The sequence below is a fragment of the Mustela nivalis genome, assembly GCF_964662115.1.
Source record: "Mustela nivalis genome assembly, chromosome: 17".
In the NCBI taxonomy this organism is placed as follows: domain Eukaryota; kingdom Metazoa; phylum Chordata; class Mammalia; order Carnivora; family Mustelidae; genus Mustela; species Mustela nivalis.
Window position 1 is genome coordinate 10,189,480 of NC_139036.1, and position 10,632 is coordinate 10,200,111.

The window sequence follows — 10,632 nt, forward strand, 5'->3', positions numbered from 1 at the left end:
AGAACCCAGTGGCACAATGCCCTACCTATGAGGTCTCCCCCTATCTCACTGCCCTGTGTTTCAATAGAATTTTGTTTATACGATGAAAGCTCGTGTCATAGTCCTTGCTTGAGCTCCAAGCAACTGTTCAACTGTCCATCTCCAACACCAAGACCGTGAGCTCCTGGAGGGCAGCAGTGCCACCTCCCCCGCCTGGGATTCCCAAGGACCCAGGATGATACTGGGCTCTGGGAGTGTCTGCACTCCTAGAACTGGGTTTCTAGAGGCAGGTAGACCTCCCTCGGGGTGAGCAGAGCTGCAGGAAGCAAGCTGGAACACTGCATGTCCATCCTTTAACCCTCCCTCCTGGTTTCTGGTAACTCAGAGGTGAGTGTCCCAAAGATCTTTTTCTTAGCTTTTGTCGTTCTTTGTCTTTGGAATTTCTTTAAAAAGCCTGGGGGTTGGGCCTAGTTTTATTGAGATATAATTAATGCATAACATTGTATTCATTTTAGGTGTACAACATAATGATTAAACATTATGTTGTGGAATGATCACAACAAACCTTGGTAACACCCAATCACCTCACATAGTTATAAAATTTTTTTCTTTTGATGAGGACTTTTAAGATCTACTCTCTTAGCAGCTTTTGAATATACAATACACTATTGGTAGCTATAGTCACCATACTGTCATGACAGCCCCAGGACTTAATTATTATATAACGGGAACTTTGTACCCTTGACCCCCTTTAGCCCCTTCTCCAATTCCCCACCCCCCAGCCTCTGGCAACTGCCAATCTGTATTCAATAGTTCATTTTTTTTTTTTTTCGGATTCCACATAGGAGATCATTCAGTATTTATCTATGTCTGCCTTATTTCACTTAGCATCATGTCCTAAATGTCCTATAGTGTTGTCACAAGTGGCAGGATTCCTTTCTTTTCCTGGCTGAATAATAGTTCATTCTTTTTCCAGGCTGAATAATATTCCATACAACAGAAATGTGTGTGTGTGTGTGTGTGTGTGTGTATGGAGATAAACATATATGCATATATATATATACATATATATGTATATATATATCACAACTTCTTTATCCATTCATCCATTGATGGACACTTAGGCTGTTTCCATATCTTGGTTATTGTAAACAATGCTGCAATGAACATGGGCGTGCAGATCTCTTTCTGAGTTAGTGTGTATTTCCTTCAGGTATATACCCTGTGGGATATACCTGTGGGATTGCTGGATCTTATGGTAGTTTCATTTTTTACTTTTTGAGGAACCTCCACACTGGTTTCCATAGTGGCTGTACCAGCTTACATTCCACCCTACAGTGCACAAGGAATCTTTTTTCCCCACATCCTCGCCAACATTCGTCTCTTGTTCTTTTTGATAATAGCCATCCTTAGAGGTATGAGGTGATCTCTCATGGTGGTTTTGATTTGCATTTCACTGATGATTTGCATTTCCTGTGCCTGTTGTCCATTCGTATAAGAGGGTTATTTTTAAATCAGAGGATCTGGATTCTGGAACTAACCTGGTCTGGCTAGGATCATGTCACTGAACTGGGAGTCGGGAAGCTTCTGTTTATGTCTGAACATTTCTAATATTGTAAGGGTTTGTGTCAATCTTTTAACTCTTCTGAGACTCTATTTCTTCAGTTCCAAAATGAAAGGGTCTCGGAGATCCTTACCAGCTCTAAGACTAAAGATCAAATTAAAAGGAATGGCCATCAGGGTATGTATTTGCTGAGAACTTTAAAACCGTCTAATGACCTTATAGTAGTGTCTCATGTAGTAAAGCTCCATGGTCTCCACCACCATCAGCAAGAAGAGCGACAAGTTTGTCATCCCCCTTTCTAGCCCCTTCAAGATGGTCTTTGAGGACATGTGCATCTTCTAGCTGGGTATCTTATTGGTGATCAGGTTGGAGAGAGCTTGACTGTGACTCACACCCACCCTACATGGCATCCCTGTGTTCAAACCCTACCCAGAAAACCCATTCATAAGGCCAACTTAAAGCATGTGGTCTTCATGTGCCACCAACCAGGACACTCTCTCCATCCAGGCATCTTGTCCCGATTTAGTTTGGAAAAAATCGTTGCTAGAATGATGTCTCTGCTTCTCCTGTAGTCAAAAAGCTCATGGGAACAATGAGTCGATTCTTCCTGGACTTTCAGGAGCCTCTGGGCAGAAGGAGGAGGACAGGGAATGGCAACAGACAGAAATCCTAGAGAGACAATCACAGAGCATTTGTCACGGAGCCTTTCATAAGACCCTCCCTATAGAGCAGTGAAGGGCCATTGATCTGGTTGGGGGGAGGGAGTGGCTGTGGATGGGTGACATCTCCAGCGAGGGAAAGCACAGATGTCTGTGCTGGCTGAGATAAGAGGCTTCTCAGGAAGTCTGAGTCACCTTGGGCTGACTCTCAAAGCCTAGAGACCTCACAGCCCCGCAGCCTGGAGGCTGAGCCAACACTTCCTCCCAGCCCAGGGGCCCTGGGAGTCAGCATTTCCTGTTGGTGTCCTTTGACCTGGGCGGCCACCACCCCTGGGATGTTTCCGGCCACCCTCACCATGGACTGCGTGAGCCTGGTGTTAACGGGTCTTTGTCTCTCTGCTCATCTTGCATTCGTTTCCTCTGGAATGTTCCGAGCCCCTCGTATCACCCTGTGCCCGGAATCTGAACATTCCAGGGTGGGTGAGGCTTCAAGTTACTCATTCCTCCATGTGATTTCCCAACGGAGGATCCAGAGTCCTGAATTCTGGTCCAGGCCTACAAACTACTGACCGTCAGGGTCAAGGCCACTCTCTGAACCTTGATTTCCTCATATGCCTAATTGGGGGAGAGGAGTGAGATGGAACAGTTTGGGGGAAACAGACTTTGAGGACTGGAATGATATTAGGACCTTTATACTTCTGCGAGGATTTGCTGGCTGATGCCTGCTGTTCCATCATCATTTGGAAAAGAAATACTTTAAGCTGCTATCATTCCCATATTCTTTAGTGTAAGCAAATGATCCAAGGAGATTTCTGATGAAAGCAGACCCAACAGTAAAGTACACAAAGACACTGGTTCCCTCCGGGGGACGGAGGAAGCCTCAGGAAGACTAGGGAAGGGAAGAGGCACAGAGAGATCTCAGTTCACATGTTTCTTAGGATGTGGCCTCACCGAAGGGACTTTTGGAGATTTTGACATCCAGAAACATGTGTTAGAGCAGAACAGTCGTTGGAAGCCAGTGAAGGCACCCTTGGTTTTCCACCCTTGATCTTGCAAGACCATGACTTCAGAGTCTTACCAAAATTTCAAAAGCCAGGAGTGTTGTCTGGCGTCTCCAGTTAACAGCGCACGACACTGGGCAAGCCAACCCCCTGAGTCTCGGTTTCCTCAGCTGTCAAATGGGGATGACAGAAGGATGATGGGGAATAAAGGAGACCATACATGCCATGTCTGGCAATTGTTTAATTGGGTTTTCCTGAGATTTTATTTATTTATTTAATTTAGAGAAAAACTGGGGAAGGGGCAGAGGGAGAGGGGGAGAGAATCCCAAGCAGGCTCTGCACTGAGTGTGGAGCCCAAAGCGGGGCTCAGTCTCACAACCCTGAGATCATGACCTGAGCCGAAATCCCATGTCAGACACTTAACCAACGGAGCCACCCAGGCACCCCACCGTGTCTGACAACTGTAAGCCCGCAATAAATGGCAGCATCAAAAAAGAACCATAACAGCAATAACAACGCCACCCAGATGTCCCAACAGCTCCTCCTCCCAGAACCACTACTAAACCATCCTCCTAACCAACGCTTTATACACCCTTCTGAAAGATGTTTCAAACATCCCATTCCAGAATACAAAACTGTTCTTAAATGAACCTAACCTCCACTCTTCACACACCTGTGTCCTCAGATTCACCTGTGGTAAAGATGGGAAACCATCAGGCATGATCCTGCCCCCTCTGTAGGGGTCATCTTGGGGGTCATTCAGAGGAACAACAATGTTGGAGCCCCCAACAAATGGACTCTCAACTTCCAAGAGAGAAATGGGTGTGGCAATGTGATCAGACCACAAAGGGGATGAAGGGAAGCCCTCTCTGGGAGGGAGCAGACCACCCCCACCCAAGCCTGGTTCTGGCTTAGAAGCGAATCAGCTGGAAAAAGGACAGCAGCTGACTGGGGTGGACAGCCTGTGCCCTCCCAGACACCAGAGAGCAGGGCATGGGGTCCGGGGACTGCCGCTGGGTGGCTGCCACAGACAATGCTGGGGGCCAGCTTCCCGTGCTGAGCTGTCTGCCTGAGAGCACCAGTCTTTGTCAAAAGAATGGATTTGTGCAGCTCAGACCCCACAGGGCTTGGGCATTGTGGACCTGTCTGTCTGCATTTCAACACCGGGCTTCACCCTCTGCTGAAAGGGATCCTCTGGTCACACAGGCATCCAGAGCGGAAGCTGCAGCAATATGCAGCCTCGCCCTCTCATGCCAAGAGTTTTGTACGGGTCAGGCCAGAGCCCTGCACTGGAGACAGTGGAGAGATGCATAGGAATCAGAAGACCAGCCCCTGTCTGCAGACAGCTTGCTGTCTAGCCTGGAGAAGGAACTCACAGCATCTAAAGTAACAAGGATAAGGCACTGTCTCTCCTGAGCTCTACCATTCTCGTACCTGGTAACTTTACACTCGCTCAGCATTTCCTAAAATGGGCATTGAAAACCAGAGATCCCCTGCAGGCCAGCCTCTAGGAACCAGAAGACGGTCAAGCTACTGGTGCTATCCGGGGAAAATGTAATGGAACTGATCATTCACTACCTCCCACACATTTAAAAGGTAGAATGAAGGGTATGTTCCTACTCGTCGTTACAACCCAAGTGGCTAAACCCAAAGTCTGTGTATAAGTTACACAGACGGCCTTAGGTTCTTCATCTTGGCTAATTTTCATTTGATAAGGTGTGGTTCAGCTCGCCTAACGTCTTCTCGTTATTTGCAGGTTTTTTTCTTTTTCTTTTTTTTAAAAGACTTTTAAGACTAAATAAATTATTTATTTGACACAGAGAGAGATCACAAATAAGGCAGAGAGACAAGCAGGGAGAGAGAGGGGAAGCAGATCCCTGCCGAGCAGAGAGCCCGATGTGGGGCTCGATCCCAGGACCCTGAGATCATGCTGAACAGAAGGCAGAAGCTTAACCACCGAGCCACTCAGGCACCCCTATTTGCAGGTTACTTTTTTTTTTGAGCCTTTCATAGTTTTATTTATTTATTTTTTATTTATTTTCAGCATAGCAGTATTCATTATTTTTTCACCACACCCAGTGCTCCATGTAATCCATGCCCTCTCTAATACCCACCACCTGGTACCCCAACCTACCACCCCCCCGCAGGTTACTTCTTATAAGGTGTGTGTCTCTTTGTTCATTGTTGTTGTTGTCCCTCCTGTCTCACAACATAGCCCCAAGGCACAAAAACAGATCAAGTGTTTAAAAGAAATTCACTGTGGCATAAAGGAATAAAAACGATGATGGAAGGAGTGACATAGAGCATAGTCAGAATGGCGTGATGGAAACACAGACGACATCAGGAAAGAACATCATAATCACTAACAGCAAGCACAGCCTCCGTGGGAATACGGACTGAGAACGGAGTAGGACTGTGACTAGGAAATCTGCAAATTCATTCATCTCCTATACGTTGCCAGAAAAAGAAACCCATGAACAGGAATTATGGCAATTTGTGTCTTAAAATCGAATTTCACTGGAACACTGACGGATCCACCCAAATCTCTAGGGGAAGTGTCAGTTAAGAAACTATTAAATCACTCACAGATCAATCAACTGAATTTTGTAAAGCAAGTGCAAAATCATATTTTCCAAAGGGGAAAAAAAAAAAAAGATTTTGTCACTAAAGATGAAGAAGAAACCAAGACGTCGAGGCATCGTTCTAAATTATACTTGAGCAGCAAAAACAGTTCACCCTATTTCCAGGATCCCGGTGGGGGTGGGGAAGGACTTATGGATAATGACAGATGTTGGGCTTAGAATGAAATTGCACACTCTTATTTGAATATATTAGTAAATTCCTTTATCAGATGATACTGCTGGACACCGTACTATCAGTGCATAGGAGCAACTGACATTTTCACTTGTAATTTGTCTAAAACAGTAGTTCTCAACTGGGGCCAGTTTTTCCCCCCTCCCTCCCTCACACACACACACACACACACACACATCAAGGGAACATTTGGAAATAGCTACAAATATTTTTGGTTGTTATGGCTGGAAGTGGGGGGGTGCTACGAGTGTCTGTGTGTAGACGCCAAAGATGCTGTCCGACACCTCACAAAGCAAAGACAGTCCCCCACAACAAAGAATTATCTGGCCCAGAATGTCAGTAGGGCTGAAGTTGAGAAACTCTGGTGTAAACCACTAATGTGCAGAATATGAGTCAGCTATAGGGACAGAAAGAGAGAAAAAGGGAGGGGAAGGAAGGGCCATAAAGACTGTAAAGACTTTTTTTTCTGTCTTTTCTTGAAAATCCATGCTTTGGAAGGAGATACGTGGTTAAGGATTATTTTTGATTCATCGTGTTCTCAAAGGACCTCGGTGTCCATATGATGAGGAATTGGACGTCCGCACACCATCCTACTTGATTGGCAGACTAGGCCAACAGGTCTCCTCCATCACGACTCAGTGTTGAAGTAAATCACAAAAACTGTGCATATGGTCAACTTGTGGTCACTGAAAGTTCATCTTTTAAGCTTTTCTCGTGAGGAGATGAGCCCGAGTTCGAGATTCTCCTTGTCCAACCCTGCAAATCACAGGCGCTCGGAAAGAACTCCTTTCTTGAGGATTGGAAAGGAGTGTTTAAGTTAAAACTTGATCGAGGATGGATTTTCAGGGCAAAAGCTACATCCCCCTTGGAGCAAATAGGGTTTAGAAGCGGGCTTGCTGCCTGCCTTGGTCCCAGATGGCCAGCACAGGAAGGGGGCTCTCTCCTGTGGGATTTCCAAACCCATCTGGGGGCGCTCTTACTCCCCACCACCCCATGCTGTGGAGTTAATATTGTGGAAGAGGGCAGGGGGCCATCTTCTCTCTCACCTCTCTCCTCCATACCAAAGAGAGTTTCTAGTCTCCCCTTCGGTGAGAGTACTTCCATTCCCCAATGGGAGAGTGGCCACCAGGAGGGTTGAGTTATCACTCCTGCATGGGGTGTCCAGACAGCTGAGCTCCTCATAGAGTCCTATAAACCCTAGGGGTCAGGGAAGCAGCCATATGCCTCTACGGGAGCAGACAGGGGACTGAGGACCAGCAGCCCGAGGTGTGAGAGCCAGGACACCTCGACGATGCCTCGACGTCTTGGTTTCTTCATCTTTAGTGACAAAATCTTTTTTTGTCAAAAACAAGCACAGGTCAAGGTACTGCATGACTTGCAACTGGATAGGGATGAAGATAGGACGTCAGTGGGTACCGGTGCAGATTTCAACATCCCTAGGACTGACGCCTTTCCCCACCGCCCCCCTGCCCGTGTTAGATAATGGATGACGGCACTCAGACTCCTTTCCAGAAAGACAATGGAGGTGGGAAAACCATAGATTTGAACTTCAGAAAGAAAGAAAGAAACCCAAAAAATTCCTGACGTGATTGAGTTTACACTGACTCAGAAAGGTTGTGTTGTCTATGTTCAGGTACAATGAAACCTCCATTTCCAGAACTTAACGATGCCAGGAACACTAGTATAATGGTTACAACACACGGAGCTCTCTTGCTTGCAAAGCTAAGGACAAAGATTGAAAATGGGAGTTCCCCTAAGCCCCCGAGCTTGGTGAAAATGTAGAAGGAAGGTGTGGATTTCTTTCCTGTGGGGTGTGGAGAAGAAGGTTCAAGAGAGGGAATACTTGCCCTTGAGGCCCTGGCCATGCCCAACAGTTAAAAACCTAAACCTGGGGACATCTGCTCTTGCCTTGGCTCTCCTCTCAACCACCACATGACCACATGCTCCACGCCCTGGGCTAGGAGTGCTCTGGCCCCGGAGACAATTGGAAAGCACTGAGAAAAAACATCTGTAATTTAGAACATTTCCTTGGAACAAATTATTTGGGCGTTGGGGTCTTCAGAAACGCTAGGATTTCCTTTACAGGAACCAGGAACTGGAAAAGAGTCATTCCACGGAGCCTGTGGGTTCCTCTCAACAGTCAAAAACAAGCAGTCTCCAAACCCATCCTGGAAGTGCCATCCACACGTAAATCCCCAGAAAGCAGCAGAGCTCCTTCCCTCTGGGTGAGCAGGAAGGGACAGGCGTAAAGATACAATCACAATATTTCCAAAGCCATCCTTTAAAGCTTACTCCAAAATTAAGCACACGCCCACATAAAACAACAGAGTACAATGCCCATCAAATGTGAGAGCCGAGATGTGCTTCCAAAATTATCCAGTCTGGCGACCTCATTCTGCAAATAAGAGCTCAGAGACCCAGAGACGACATGCCCTAATCTTTGTGACCAAGTGAGCTATTGGGAATAACACAGGGAATAAAACACCCATCCTCTAATTCCTAGTGCAGAACTGCTTTTTCTTCTTTGCTCTCTCTTTTTCAAAATAAAGCCCATGTCAAATTTGTTTTTTGTTGTTTTGGTTTTTTGCAGGGTTTCTTGTTTATGTTTTTGTTTTTGTTTTTGTTTTTTCAGTACTGACCTCTTCCAGGATGACAGACAGCAGGACAAGGAAAGAAAACAGAACAGTTTGATCTGGAAGGTGCCAGAAGGGGCAAAGGGATCCAGTCTGGTGGGCACTGGCCCCAAATGAGAAAGAGACCTAGTCCCGATAGGCTAAAGCGCTGGTTTTTAAATGTTTTCGATCAGCTATCATTTAAAAGTTTGAGCAAATGACTTTACTGGATGGCTCAGTGGGTTAAACCTCTGCCTTCAGCTCAGGTCATGGTCTCAGGGTCCTGGGATCAAGCCCCTCATCGGGCTCTCCACTCAGCGGGGAGCCTGCTTCCCCCTCTCTCTCTGCCTGCCTCTCTGCCTACTTGTGATCTCTATCTCTCTCTCTCTTTCTCTGTGTCAAATAAATAAATAATTCTTAAAAAAAAAAAAAGGTTGAGCATCAAATTATAGAAAGATATACTGTACCAATATATTATATATATTAAGCAGGTGCACCAAAAGATAGAATATATATATTTTATATATATTAAGCAAATACGCCAAAAGATAGAAAATTTTTTAGGTTAATATTTCTAAACAATAAATTTGAATGTAGGTTGACTTAGTAAAGTCTGACATTATAACAGATATCCCACAATTTCACTGGCTTGGCACAAAGTTTGGTCCTTGCTCATGTCATGGTCCCCCATTGCATGGTCAAGGGAGCTCTGTTCCTTGGGTTCACCCGAGAATTCAGGATCCTTCCATCTCGGGCCTCTTCTTGTCACCAAAGCCCGAGTTCATCTGCCCCATGGCTCAAAGGGCCAATACTCTAGAGACAAGTTTCGACTGGAAGGAATGTGAGTGTGATTCAGGTAGCTGGCCACCTGGGGAGAAGGCAGACTCTTGTCCAAAGGCCAACTCCAAGGCTTCTGCCTGCCCCAGAGATTTTTTTAAAAAGCTTTCATCAGTTAAGGGAAGGCAGTGATGACATTTCTTGAGTCCATGCAGAGTCGATGATGCGAGCTACAGAATTATCTCGGTGCTCAAGGGTGTACAAGAAGTTCTAGTTTCTCGGTGCCCAGAGAGGGGGTTGCGAGAAGGTCTGGTTCCTTGGCACCCAGGAGTTTGTGCAAAAGTACTCTATTCTTCCTGCAAAGCAGAGCAAATTCTTCAGATACATAAAGGGAGGTCACTAAAGTCATTTGTATGACCTTAAAAAAGAAAAACATTTAGGTAAAAGATTGCTAGGCTAATCGGAAAGCTAAGGGGGCTTCAAACAGACTTGCTGCCCTTGGTGGCTTGAGGACATTCTGGTCCTTCATTCTCCAAGGCCAGTGGTCTGCAAACCTCAAAGAAAGTTAGTTAGTTCTTACCTTTCAAGGGCTTTAAGTCAGCAAGCAAGAAGTGTGTTACCTTGAAGCAAGTTAACCCTTAAGACCAGCTGGAGCTACTATATTCCCTCCTCTGGGGCCCTGGGATTCTCTTCATTCTTCTACCAGCGGAGGGGGAGTGAAAGGGAGTCTTGAAGACTACTCAGTGGGGTAGAGGCTGGGGGTAAGAACAAGATCCGGAAGGAGGAGCATTATGGCAGCAAAGCTGTCCTCATTCCATGGGTCCAAATGAAGTCACATGGTTCCAGCTAACCACAAGGGGAGCTGGGAAATGTAGTCTAGTTCATGCCAGGGAGGAGAAGGCAATGGGGTTTGGTGAACACACAGCAAACTCTGACATAGAAGTTCAAGTCTCCCCACCCCCCATTATGCCCAAAGAGTGGCTGGTCACCCTGAGAGGTACATGTGTCCCCACTTCCTCATCAATCTAGAGATGTGGGTGAAGACTGACCCAGTCACCTCCCTTCCCTCTCCCACAGAGCAGGACCCCCAGAGAAGAGCCAGATTAGGGTAACATACGAAAACGTAAATAATAGCTAGCAGTACTGAGCACCAACCGATGACCCAAAGAGGTTGGTGCTATTATTACCCCCATTTTTCCTATTAAGGAAAAAAAAAAAAAAAACTC

At 46.0% G+C, this 10,632-nt stretch overlaps 2 long non-coding RNA genes across 2 annotated transcripts; one reads left to right on the forward strand and one right to left on the reverse strand.

The window, feature by feature from the left end:
* LOC309851061 lies at window positions 1-9,061 on the forward strand. The gene is made up of 2 exons (XR_014304613.1): window positions 1-366; window positions 8,650-9,061. It is a non-coding gene; the product is annotated as an uncharacterized lncRNA (long non-coding RNA).
* Window positions 9,062-9,183: 122 nt separating this feature from the next.
* Window positions 9,184-10,296, reverse strand: LOC309851055. Its single transcript, XR_014304605.1, has 2 exons — window positions 9,987-10,296; window positions 9,184-9,762 (listed from the first exon to the last, which is right to left on the reverse strand). It is a non-coding gene; the product is annotated as an uncharacterized lncRNA (long non-coding RNA).
* Window positions 10,297-10,632: the final 336 nt, after the last annotated feature.